The 13,708-nt window shown below is 38.4% G+C and overlaps 1 non-coding gene across 9 annotated transcripts in view; it reads right to left on the minus strand.

Moving 5' to 3' along the window:
• The window catches only part of LOC103661845, a 38,589-nt gene that overhangs the window by 9,166 nt on the left and 15,715 nt on the right, over window positions 1–13,708 (minus strand). For 4 of the 9 annotated variants that reach the window (XR_005833871.1, XR_005833874.1, XR_005833872.1 and 1 more), the window contains exon 2: window positions 537–659. This is a non-coding gene — a transcript (small integral membrane protein 43). Of the gene's footprint in view, window positions 1–526; window positions 660–764; window positions 2,904–13,708 lie in introns of those variants that run through there. The other 5 variants (XR_005833876.1, XR_005833878.1, XR_005833877.1 and 2 more) reach the window with 3 other exon arrangements.

Raw genomic sequence — 13,708 nt, forward strand, 5'->3', positions numbered from 1 at the left:
AAAACCCAAGCATTTTAAAAGGCAGAAAGGACACTTACTTTAGATAAGAGCTTGACTGGTTCTAACATCTAAAAAAAAGCCCTTGTGCACAAACTGGTAAAACGGACAGAGACTATGTCATTACGCCATACCACTGCCCACAAAGTCGACCCCATAAATGCTTCCACTTAACACGTTGACTACTCATAGTCAGACTTTATGTATGTTTCAACTCCAGTCCCCTCCTCACAAATCTTAAAGCTCTGGATATTGCCCCTGGGCTGCTCCAGGTCCTGGCCTATGGACAGCTATGGTGTATATATCAAAATAGGGTTCTCATCCTTTTGCCTGCTCTGTTCCTCCTCACCCTTACCTCTGATAGGGATGAATCGTTTATCATAACAAGCATCAAAGTATTTATGAGAAGTGATTAACAATAGAAGAATTTGTCTTAAAAATGTGCTTCTCGAAAGAGTCTAAAGACCTAAGAAAACACAAAAGGAAGGACTGTAAAATTCTACTGTCACCATCCCCGGATGAAACCTACCTGGACTTACCTGTTGGGGGTACCTGCAGGATGGGAGCAGTTTCTCCAAGACAAGGGAAGGACAAAACTGGAAGATTAGAGGAAGAGATCTTTCAGATCTTCAGGTATCTTTCTAAGGCTAATTCAGTTTGGTCTGAAATAAACCCAAAAGAAATGGAAGAAATATTTCATGCCATGCTCTGGCCTCAAAATGTGCTGTTGACCATGATTATTAACATGAGGCTGTTAAGTAACACACCTTTCCAGGTGTGCAGGTAGATGGCTTCTGCTTAGATGGAATCTCCTGTAAAGCACTCACACTCGTGCTGAGGATGAGATCCATACTCTATGGAAGTTTCCAGGCCCTAAGAAGCCCTGTCCTAACTAATCAGGGCCTGACTCACCCCAGTGATCTTGGCAATTCTTACTGGCCCCAAATACCCCAGCCCGTACTATCCATCTCCCTCTGACACCCCAAATCCCTTGCTTCTTCTCCATACATAAATGTACCACCATGTTCAGTTCTAGGCGATACAAACTGGGCTTCCTTGGAATTGCCCCTTATTATATTCTTTATAATCCCTACTACCCTCTAGGTCAGAATTAGAACATCTGTGGGAATGTTTAGTGCTGTAGGTGAGCAGAAAAGTGAGTTGTGCTACCACAGGGAGTCATATTAAGTTAACCAACAGTTATTGTAAGACCCTGACAATGGGATTTGCTTTCCACTCCCTCACCTCTTTTCCTACTCCATTCTAAAAGAATGACTGTAGCAGTTTTGCAATACTTACTTTTCAAGAAATAAGTAAAATGTAAATGATAAACTGCTTAAATCTCACATAACCGTTTAGGAATTCCAGTGGGAAGGAAGGGAGGGAGGGAGTGAGGGAGTGAGGGAAATCTAAGGAAGAAATTTATTTGAGGGGTATGTGGGAGATCATCCTATGTGGGTAGCCTTTGAAGCCCAGAATTCACCACTAAGAATAATTCTAGACCCTGTCCTTGGTTTAGAATATCTTAAAACACAACAGAAGATGTCCAAGTCTGTCCAGTATTGAAAAAAATTAAGTGACAGATTGTGCTAACAGCCAAGCACTATTTCTTTAATTTAGACTCTTTCCAGTAAGTTAGCAGTAACACTAGAAAAAGTCAATGTGACGGTGGCTGACTCTAGACTTGATCAATACTATGTCATGTAGCAAAATAAAAAATCTGAGCATTATAGAGCAATATATCTTTTGTTTAGCACAACCTCAATAATGGCAGTGGTGAAACGGTCATTTCTAATGGAAGGTCTGTGAACTTCTGTATGAGCTGATGATAATCAGAGCCGTGGGCTTGCAGATATGCATGTGCACATACATAGGACTAAAACTGGACTGCCACAAGGGAAAAAGAAATTGGAAAAAAAGTAGAATTTTTCTGTAACCCATACTCCTTGTGAAATGCCAGCTTGTAAGATCTGGTGACCCCCGCAACTAGGGCCTATATTCCCAGATCTAGGAATCCAAGCTGCTTCTAGACATACACAGGCAAACTGGCAATGAACAGACTTGGGTCCTAGTAACCAGCCCTATACACTCTACCTTATACTATACGGTACAGTGATGGGAGTGTCTTGAGTCCTATGGCTTGGACATGTATCTTGGCTTCATCTCTTGCTAGCTGGATAACCCTGAACACCTTTGGTTGCCTGACCAAGTACCTCATCCCTCTTTCTTCCTTATTAATAGAATCCTGACTTTATTCAGGTATCTACCTCTTTCCCGTGTACCCCATGTGACTTAGAGGAAACTGTATTGGGGATGTGCGTCCTAATGGTCTAAAAGTCATTCAATTAATTCAATAATTTTTTTTCTTTTTGGTCTAGGAAGGGCATATGACATAAATTGATCTAATCTAATTGAATAAAAGTATTATCAGTTTCCAAAAGAGAAAACAAAACCATTGTAGGTATCCAAAGCAGGGAAATTGGTTAGACAGCTATTGAATGAATACAAGATGCAAAGTGGAGAAGGTAAGGAACCACAGGATTATAGTCCCCTGGACTATAGAAGCAAAAGGGAAAATAGAATTAGACAGAGTCAGTGGTCACCATTACCCAGAGCTCACAATCACTGTTACTCAGAGCCTGTAATCTCTGTTACCATAATTTATGTCCAAGACTTCTGGAAACTGCAAGCCTGCAATAGACTCTGGAGTTCCAAAATAGTTGTAGCAGACAGATCCTGCTGCCAATGCAATTGTTGTTTAGGTGGGGAGACAAATTCCTAGTGCTTGCTAATCCATCATCTTCCCTTCTCTTTTTATTTTTAATTGTGGTAAAACACACTTAAGATAAAATTTATCATGTTAACCATTTTTAAGTGTACAGTTCAGTGGTATTAAACACATTCATTATGCTGTGCAACCATCATGACTATCCATCTCCAGAACTTTTTCATCTTGCAAAACTGAAACTCTGTACCCATTCCACAATAACTCCCCACCTCCTCCTCTCCCCATGTAGTCCCTGGCAACCACCATTCTACTTCCTCCATGAATTTGACTACTCTAGGTACCTTATATATGTGCAATCATACAGTATTTGTTCTTTTGTGACTGGCTTATTTCACTTACCATAATGTCCTCAAGGTTCATCCCTATTATAGCATGTATCAGAATTTTCTTCCTTGTAAAGCGGAATAGTATTCTGTAATGGTTCATTTGTTAACTTTATTGGATCAAAAGGTGTCCAGACATTTGGTCAAACATTATTCTGGGTATATCTGTGAGGGTGTTTCTGGATGAGATTAATATTCAATCAATAGACTGAGTTAAGTAGATTGCCCTATTTGCTTATTTTAATAATAATCTATGTATCTATCTATCTTATCTATCTAGCATCTATCTATGTATCTATCTAGCATCTATCTATCTATCTATCTATCTATCTATCTATCTATCTATCTATCCATATCTTCTACTGGTTCTGTTTCTCTGGAGATCCGTAACTAATACATATTTCATCGTACGTATATGCTACTCTTGTAGACATCTTTTGAGTAGAACAGGAGCTTTACCATATGATCTAAATCATTAAAATAATCTACTTTGGTTATTGGTTATAAGAAGACATACATATATACCCCCTGAAACTATTTCTGTAGAGTGTAAGTATGCTAAATGCAGAAAGCCACATGCTAAATATTTAATATATATGAAAATTATTTCTCCTTGGGATTTTCTGTATTTAGAGAGACCAATTCCACAGTGGTTAAGGTATTGGTTTGGTATTACTGACTCTGAACTATGCCATATCAGAAGGCCTGTTGTCATAAATACTGACTAGGACATAAACAGAAACTCTTGGTGAGAGAGAGAGATTCTAAGGCCTCCACTTGAAAACATATCAGGATATTCCTTTTGTAATCCCCACCACAAACAGCCAACAATGACTGCCCACCCAAGCCTCCCTCTGGTTTTTTTATCAGCTGTCTGGAAGCCACTGTGAATCCGTCCAAGGAACCTTCTCACCCTCCCCAATGAAATCATTACTTCGGACTAGAGTCTGCTGGCTTGGGAGAGACAAAGTCTCTTTTTTGGCTTTTTTTTTTTTAGCTTAATGGATCTGGGCATCTAAACAACAAGATGAACGGCACCACAGACTTAATAACCTTTAAAGCATTTTTCAGGAATTCAAAAGGTATAAACTCAGCAATAAAGAGATTGTCCTGTTATTTTCTGTGACCTGGGAAGCATAGGATAAACAGAATGTTGAGGGTGTTTGTGAATTAGCAGTATTAGAATACTAATACTGTCTTGAGGTTTCCTTTTGTTCCATTGCAGATAATGTTGGTTGAACTGAGTGATGTTATTACAGCAATTACTCAGTAATGAAAACGAAGCTTTGTGACATCTGAAGAAAATGCATATTCTTTGTAGGCTGTTGCACACCTGGCTCTTCTGTGTGGCCCTTCATAATCATGATCTCTTCATGTGTTGTATGGCTAAGCTGGTGGGCTATGATTGAAACTTACACCACCAAGAATTTTCTTTCTCCACCCACTCCAGCTGGTGGTGGAACCATTTCTCACCTATGAGAAAAGATGAACACACAACTCAATACACAAAACTGAGCACCTGCTACCTACATATTTTTTGGCTCTTCGTGTTTTCTTCTATCTTGTGTATTTTGTCAGATGATAAAAAAGTCTATCGCAAGAGGAAAACAGCCATATATCAGTTTCATCATTTTGCTGATGCCTTAGCTATATTTGATTTTTCCTCCTTCTTCTCCAGATTTCTTCAGAGTTTCTGGTGTTGTGGAAAGAACACTGGTTGGAAACTTCAGAAGCCTGGATTCTCACCATCCCCTGCTAGCATGAGCCATAACATTAGGCATGTCTTTAACTTCTCTACGCTCTGTTCCCTAACTTAGGGGATTGAACATAATTATCTCCATGTCCCTTCTATTTCCAAAATTCAAATGACTTATCATTTTTCCTGCCAAAACCAGGGGTGGTGGAAGAGTGAGAGTATCTGTGTGAAGTGCTCCCAGCTGCCACGACGACAGGGTAGGCTTGGAACCCAGTGCGCCTTCTTTCTCGAAAGGAAAGCAATTTATTCCCAGAGGGACCTCTGACACATTAACAGAAGAGGTTAGTTAACCATTGCTCACCCCAGTCATGACATTTTTCCTTTTAGTAAGCAGTTATTCATGTGTAACCTACATATCAGCTGCTCCCAAAAGCAACCACTTTTTTCACTATGTGCAAACCATAAGCAGGACTCAGCACAACATGGGCTCCTCTAAAAGACAAAATCACTCCCCAAAGCATGACTGAACAACACAGAATTTATTGAAGGGAGACTCAAGGGAGAATTTAGACCACAGAGCAAACAAATATCCATTAGACAGCTCTGTTTCTCCCAAAGGCCCTGGTTGGCTGTTTGAGCAACTCCAGGTGCTCTCTCCTTTCAACAGTCTTCCCCAAAAAAGTTATTATTTTCTTTCCTTTGCTTTCTTTGTTATGCAGGAAACCTGAGCACCAACCTGAGCTAGCTCCTACCAGTAGGTTATCAAATTCTGTTTTAAATAAAATCAACCCCGCCGATAAGGTATTCTACAACCTGCCAAGAAGATATTCTCCCCCTGAGTACTACACATAATTCTTCAACTTCACTGATCGAGCCCTAATCATTTCCAAGTAAGAAAGAGTATGAGAGAAAGGTTGTACTAATAAGACTTCCTAGGTAGGCTCCTGAGGACAGGACTTCATGCGCAGTATAACTGTATGCACTGTTTGTATTCTCTTTTAGATTAGAATAAATAAAACTCCATTGTGGCTAAAATCAACAACTCAGGAAACAACAGATGTTGGCAAGGATGTGGAGAAAGGGGAACCCTCTTGTACTGTTGGTGGGAATGCAAACTGGTGAAGCCAATCTGGAAAACAGTATGGAGGCTCCTCAGAAAGTTAGCTAGAACTAGCCTATGACTCAGCAATTGTGCTACTAAGTATTTACCCCCAAAATACAAAACCACTAACTCAAAGAATACATGCACCCCTATGATTATAGCAGCATTATTACAATAGCCAAAATACGGAAGCAGTCCAAGTGTCCATTGATTGATGAATGGATAAAGAAGTGGTATGTGTGTGTGTGTGTGTATAATGGAATATTATTCAGCCATAAAAATAATGAAATCTTGCCATTTGCAAAATGACATAGATGGATCTAGAGAGTAAAATAAGTCAATCAGAGGAAGACAAATACCATATGATTTCACTCATATGTGGAATTAAAGAAACAAAACAGATGAACAAAGGGGGGAAAAGAGAGGAAGACAAACCAAGAAACAGACACTTAACTATAGAGAACACACCGATAGTTACCAGAGGGTAGGGGAAGTTGGTGGGGGTATGGATGAAATAGCTGATGGGGATTAAGGAGTGCACTTATAATGAGCACTGAGTGATATATGGAATTGTTGAATCACTACATTGTATACCTGAAACTAACATAACACCATATGTTAACTAACTGGAATTAAAATAAAAACTTAAAAATCAAACAAAAACAACAACAACAAAAACCCTCCATTGTACAGGCTTAAAAATAAAGTTTTCTACATCCCACCACCATAAGAAAATGGCTTTACTAGTTTTCATCTAATTTTGAACAAAAATTGGTCTCATCTTAAAGATTATTTAATACTAGAGAGTATTGAGCATTTTTGTTATCAAGCACTTGACAATCCATTATTTTATATCTTTTGTAATGACACAATAATCATTTCACGACAGTATTAAAAAGCTAGAGCTGTTTGGTATTCATGCTTTTCTAACAAGGTTTGCGCATTTACTCTGCCAAAGAAATAATGTGACAACATTTGCTCTCAACTTCAACACAAGCAGAAAATTAATTTAAAGGGCAATTGTTTGCCCATCACTCCATGATAAACTACTGATAATCATGTTTGTAAAATAATTCATGCATAATAACAATATGTTTCTAAAACTATTGTACACAGTGCGATTTTTTAAAATACCATGAATTAAATTGTGAAGTAAGCCTGCAAAGATGTGGAAATTATACTCTTCAGTTAGTGAAATATATTAGGGATAAAATAATTCTATATTTTTTCAGTGAACTATTAAATGAAAAGCAGTCTTTGTCTAAAGCTTTTCTAAAGGAAAGTAAATGCACAAATTGTTTAAACTTAGCACTATAGATAAAACTTGTAAAATTTAGTACTTATTAGTCTGTATATCTAACATTTAAAAAAATATATATAAAGAAATAAGCACTGCTTCATAGCAGAGTATGGTGATTAAATCCCTGGGCTGTGGAGCCAGGCTGTTTGAATGAATAAATCCTGGCTTCCATCCCAACCCGCATGTGACTTCAATTTTCTGTGACTCAACTGCCTCATCTGAAAAATGGAGGCCTCAACACTGGGTTGTTGTGAATATTAAATGGATTAATACACGGAAAGAGCTTAGAACATTGCCCAGAACATTGTAAGTGCTCAATAAAAGTTAAGTATTATTCTTACTAATATTTCACAAGTCAGGATATTAACACCAATGACAGTGCTGATCTGTGGGCCCTCTTGTAATTACACAAACCAGCTGTTTGTTTCATTGCCTACCTCACTAATCACATCTGTCACTCTCCAGATCATGTTTCTACTATTACATTTATAGGGTTTTTTTAATGTTCAAAATTTTGATACATTCAGAATTTGATTGTTGATGAGGTCTAAGGCAGATTCCACCCTTATTCTTTTTTCCATATGACTACCTTGTTTTCCCAAAACCAATTCCCCCCCCCAATGAATAACCCATCTTTCCTACATTTTTCTTGTCTATTCACTCTCCCATAACCTTAGACCAGAAGTCTTCAAACTAGGTTTCAGATACAACTGAAGGTATATGAAGACTTTCCAAAGAGCATACGAGCATGGTTAGTTTTACGGCTACGTCCAAATGTTCAACTTCCATGTACTTTTCCTAAAATCATCTGCCAGTCATCAGAGGTCTCTCTTTTTTTTATTGGACTTTATTTTTAGAAGAGTTTTAGGTATACAACAAAATTGAGTAGAAAGTACAGAGTTCCCATATACCCTCCATCCCTACAACACACAGCCTCCCCAACTATCAGCCTCTTCCACCAGAGTGCTCCATTTGTTATAGTCGATGAACCTACACTGACCTACGTCATAATCACCCAAAGTCCATAGTTTACATCAGAGTTCACTCTTGGTGATGTACATTCTATGGGTTTTAACAAATGTATAATGACATGTATCCACCATTATGGTATCCTACAGAGTAGTTTCATTGCCCTAAAAGTCCCCTGCTCTGCCTGTTCATCTCTCCCTCCCCCACGAAGCCCTGGCAGTCACTGATCTTTTTACTGGCTTCACAGTTTTGCCAATAATACAGCATGTAGCCTTTTCAAATTGGCTTCTTTCACTTGGTAATATGTCAGGGGTCTCTTTTCATAATCCTCTTTCCAAATTTCCTCCCATTTTAACAAGAAAGACTTATCTCTTACCTATTCTTTTTTTTATCTCTTACCTATTCTTAATCTTAATATTATACATCGCCAAATTCAGAAATAATCCTTTAAATATTTTCTTTAATCAAGGCACCATGATACATCCTCCCCCATCCATCTCATTAAAGGATATATTTCCAAAGATGTTTCCTTTTTAGGTGACAAGAAACAAAAAACCTTAGTGTCTCCCTCTCCCTACACATTAGGCAGGCCAGCAATGAGCCAGCTCAAAAATACAGGGGTGAGGCTTCTAGCTGATGCCAGCCTAGGCTCCAACGTCTTCATTTTTCTAAGAAAGTTATCCTGCCTGTAGGAAGCCCCTATTGTTACCTAGTCGAATAAATACTCCCTGCCCACTCCCAATGCCTTGGGTGAGCTCCTAGGCCTAAATACCTCTCATTGCTGGATGAGAGCTTGAGAGATCCTGTATGTTCTTCTGCTGGCTCTTAGATATGAGACTTCCCAATAAGTTTGCTCTATGCCTCCTCTGTGTATTATTTGGGATATTTGTGCCAACTAATAGTCACATAATAATTGTGTATCAAAATTCATAATTAATGCTGTTCTAATCAAATGTTACTTGTGTTTATAATGATAAGCCAATCCAAAACAAAATGTTTTACATATATGGTCATAGGATATATATTTGATGTGAAGAAGGATGATAAGATAGCCAAGAAAAGACTTTCAACATAAAATCCTATTAGATTAGGATAAAAATCTATAGAGAAGTGAAATAGAAAGGAAGTTGAAAGAGAAAAAAAACAACATGAAATTACTGTTAGAGAGAAGCTTGTTTATTAATGTTTTAAAGGGATAATGATGGGATCAAATCACGGTGGATCTTACATTTCCATTGAAGCGTGATACAATAGCTGTATTTTAAGATATAGATATTTGCAGTATGCCATAAACATCCTTGGCTGCTATTTAAATTTATAAGAAAATTTTAAATGTCAATTTAAAATATTTTAGCAGAAATATCGTTTTTTTAAAAAAGCTTTTAGGGGGATTGGGATAAAAAAACATCCTTAAAAGGATCCTAGACTGCTTATTTTCTTACATCCCATCCACCTCCTCCTCCCACCTCAAACTTGCTTGGAATTGTTCAGGTACTTCTAGGTGTGTGTGTGTGGGGGGGGGTGTTAGGGGTGCAAGGTACCAAAGTTTTATAATATGAGCCCATTATCAATGGCCTGCACTTCGAAGAATACAGCCCTTGGCTTTATCCTCTTTTCTTTTTATTTTTTCTTCCTAACCAGCAACTTTTGTGAAGGCTTAGCACCTTGCTGCTCAAAGGGTTTCCCGTGGATCAGGAGGGCTGGCATCACCTGGAAGCTTGTTAGAAATTAAGACACTCAGGCCTGATCCCAGGCTTTTGAAGCAGACGCAGCATTTTAACAATTTCTCCAGGTGATTCCTATGCACATTAAAGTTTCAGAAGCACTAGATTGGGGGCACCTAGTTGTCTAGTTATCTCATGAGTTTCAGCCATACCCAGGGAGGTCCCAGCTCCTCACTACATAATTTATTTTGGCTGTTCCATGAAGACCATCATCATTACTCATACTAATGACATATATTTATAGACCAATTAACAGGGCACTTTCACGTACATAATTTAATTTGATCCCAACTACAGTCTTCAATTTAGAACAAAGTGCTTTCTGCAAAGTGCACAAATTCAATTCCACCAATGTGAAGAGATGCGAGTAGAGCTTCCTGAATTGTTTTCAAAGATGAGCACACTCTACATCTAAAAAGTCATTTGGAGTTATTTTCAAATTTAATGACATCAATACTGTTCATTCAAATATATTTTGTTGTTTTTCCAGAGATTTTAGAAAAAAAAACATAGAGTAGTGATTTGGGGGTGGGTTGGTTTTATTTTTATATCAAAAAATCTAGATCTGGAAATTATGTTAATAAAATTATGTTGAAAGAGGTCAAACAACTTGTTCAAGATAGATTCACAATCAAAAACACATAGAGAATCATCTCATAGATCATAAAGGTCTCATAAATTTTAAAGGTCTAATTGTACATGCCCTGTGAAAGCACTGAGTGAAGAAATAAAAACACTTGGTATTAACTCTGTAACTGTATTGTCCACAATTCACCCTTCATGAATTAGATAGAATAGCAAATAATAAAAGATGCATCCCCATCTTTAAGGAATTTTTATTTTCTGCTTAAGTAGAGATTAAATTGAGAGATAAAAAAATAGATAACAATTACAGGGCAGAATATGGAAAAGAGCTATATAATTTAATATTGTATGTATCACAGTGATGTGGACAGCAGAATAAGGTAGGATTAGTAAAATAAAATTGAGATAAACATTCATTTCAAGGCTTTGTAGCTGGTGTCTTTTGGACCCACTGCTTGTCATTGGGCAGCCAAATAAAAAGTAAAGAAAAGACTGCAAGTGGGTGGGTAGAACAAAAAGGCAAAAGGATCAAACAGTGCCCATTACCAAGGAGTACTGGAAAAAAAGCAACGAGGAAGATGCCTGCAGAGATGTGACACTCAGTGGCAGTTCTACATGGAGGGTCTGTAAGAAGTGAACTAAAGATAAGGAGTCAATATACTAAATACTAATATTTCATTCCTCCTACCAGGAGATCACTCATTCATATTTAGACATAATATTTTCAAGGGATCATATGTGGCACATGGGACTACTTAATTTGCTTTGGCAAGCCTGGTGGATCCCTGGAGTTCTACCAACATGTTTCTCTGAAACTCAAGGGGCCCTCTTCTGGCTCGGAAGTCACACAAGAGCCTTGCAGTTCTAATGGGTTGCTTTTTTGTGCCAAGACTGTTCTGTCATAGAGATGCTAGGAGCCCTGTGGTAGTTTCTAAACCTCCTGTGTGGAGTCACCCATGAACAAAGTCCACCTTGTCTTCATTAGAAGTTTATCCCTGAGTGTCAAGTACACAGTTCCTCAAGCATGGCAACCTTACCTTATCTGTAATTCACTTAATACAGATTGTGACAACTGCCTCCCTCCCCCACACAGAGTAACCACTAGCATGTCACATCTCTGAGGGCAGCTTCTCCATCGCTTATTTCCCACCCCTCCTTGGAAATGGGCTTGCGTTGTTCCCTTTGCCTCTTTGTTTTACCCACCCACCCACAGCCATTCTCTCTTGGCAGCTGGAAAGAACCTGGCACTCCTGATGTAACTACCAACGACTTTCTGCTTTGCCAAATTGGGTTCTGACACCATGCTCTGCTGCCAAGGCCCTGCCTCGCTCCAGCTGTTCCCTTATTTCTTCCCCAGCAGTGTGACACCCACAGTGAGGGGAGGGGAGAACACATCCCCCAGCATCCCTATTTCTCTCCCTGGGCTCCACTGGAAGCACAACCATGTGCTTCTGAGCACAGTGTTTTTACAGAGCTTGGGTTAATCAAAGCAGTACAGTTAGCTTTGTGCTTTGGGATGGAATAAAGCTTATTAACTGGTGTCACAGGTCTTGAGCCAAAATAGACATCATAACCTGCAGGGAGCAGCCACAGGGTGACAAGGCTGCTTTCTAAGAGTTCAGGTAGACAAGAGCCAGATGCTTGAGCATGCCACCAGCACAAGTTGCTAGACAGACCTCGTATCTCTCCGTGACTTTTGTCTATGGCACATACAGCATCTCCACAAAATTAAGGTGGAAAAATCTCACCGCTGTAAATACATTCACTGGTTTAAGTTTTATATAACGCCTTCCAGTGCTTATTGCCATGGATTAATTTTTGCACAAAGTTAATCAACTGGCTTATAGCTCCTTCAGGATGAAGCTGAAAGTGTTGCCATTTAAAAGCACACCATCAACATATATGCTGATCACCTTCTCTGTGAAAAGCAGAGCTTCAAACTGCCTGTTCAAAATCTGATTACCAAAATATTGACTAATCTCTTGCAGAAAAATAGAAATGCACTGAGCAGCTTGTGAGATACGATTTGGATGGCTAAATATGTTGTGGGTTTTTTGGGATTCTGTAAAGATTTCCAATTCTGAACAAATTTCTTTATGCATCTTAAATTAATGGCCTGGCTCTATGAAACTTGGTACTTTGCCTCACCTCAACTGACTTTGGTATCCTTCATATTACTGTAGATGATAAAAACACCATCTGTCTTTCTTGAGAAGGCTTTGAAACTATTTTGAATAAAGGAGGATAGTCTCATTGAAATTTTACATTATTTATATAATGTTGGCCAAGTTCCGGAAAAATAATTTTATTTAACACTTTTCTCATAAAAAAGGGTGCATGGTTATTTAAAATAAAATGATATTTTCTAATTTAAAGATTTTTAAAACTTGTTTTAGAGAACCTGAAACCTCAAACTTGAAGTCTGTCATAATCACGTTAGTGGTACTGTTATGCAAATATGATTAGTAATGTATTTTGTTAGACATAGTAAACACTCACATCTCCCCTACCAAAGAGGAAAAAGCATCAAATTAATAAATGTCTTACCTTTGGCAAGTTGCCTTATTTATCTAGGCATCAAAATCCTCATCTACTTTGGGTTGTTGGGAAAAGCACATGTATGGAAATTGCTTTGAATGGTGCCTGGAATGCAGCAGGAATGCAAATGTGACTGTGAAGATTACTCTTGCTCAGTAGTACAATCTAGGCTTGTGATGCCAGGTAAATATGCTTCCATTTTCATCCTGGTGCTGCTTTTCTCTCATTTATTCAATATTTACTAAGTATCTGCCATGTTTCAGGCCCAGGCACAGGGGATAGAGAAGTGAATGAAACAGATTCTCCTCATGGAGCTTAAGGAGAGACGCAGCCAGGCAAACAGACCACTTTAAATGCATGCCATAAATGTTCTAGAAGCACAGAGTGGGGACTCCACCCAGTCTGGGGTTTCAGGAAAGACTTCTTGCTGAAACGTGAAGAATGGTTAGGAGTTGGCCGGATAGAAAATGTGGAAGAAAGTATTTCAGGCAGAGAGAATCCCAATGCAAATACTTGGAGGTGAGAGAGAACTTGTCTTTGAGTAACTGAAAATAATTCAGTAAAGTTAAAGATTAGATAAAAAGAAAAGTGTTCACAGATAAGACTGGGAAAATAGAGACTACATTAGGAAAGGTATTGTAAACCATGCGGTAGAGTTTGGAATTTATCCTAAAGTAATGGGAAGT

This window comes from Ursus maritimus, unplaced genomic scaffold, assembly GCF_017311325.1.
Source record: "Ursus maritimus isolate PB19 unplaced genomic scaffold, ASM1731132v1 scaffold_11, whole genome shotgun sequence".
Lineage (NCBI taxonomy): Eukaryota > Metazoa > Chordata > Mammalia > Carnivora > Ursidae > Ursus > Ursus maritimus.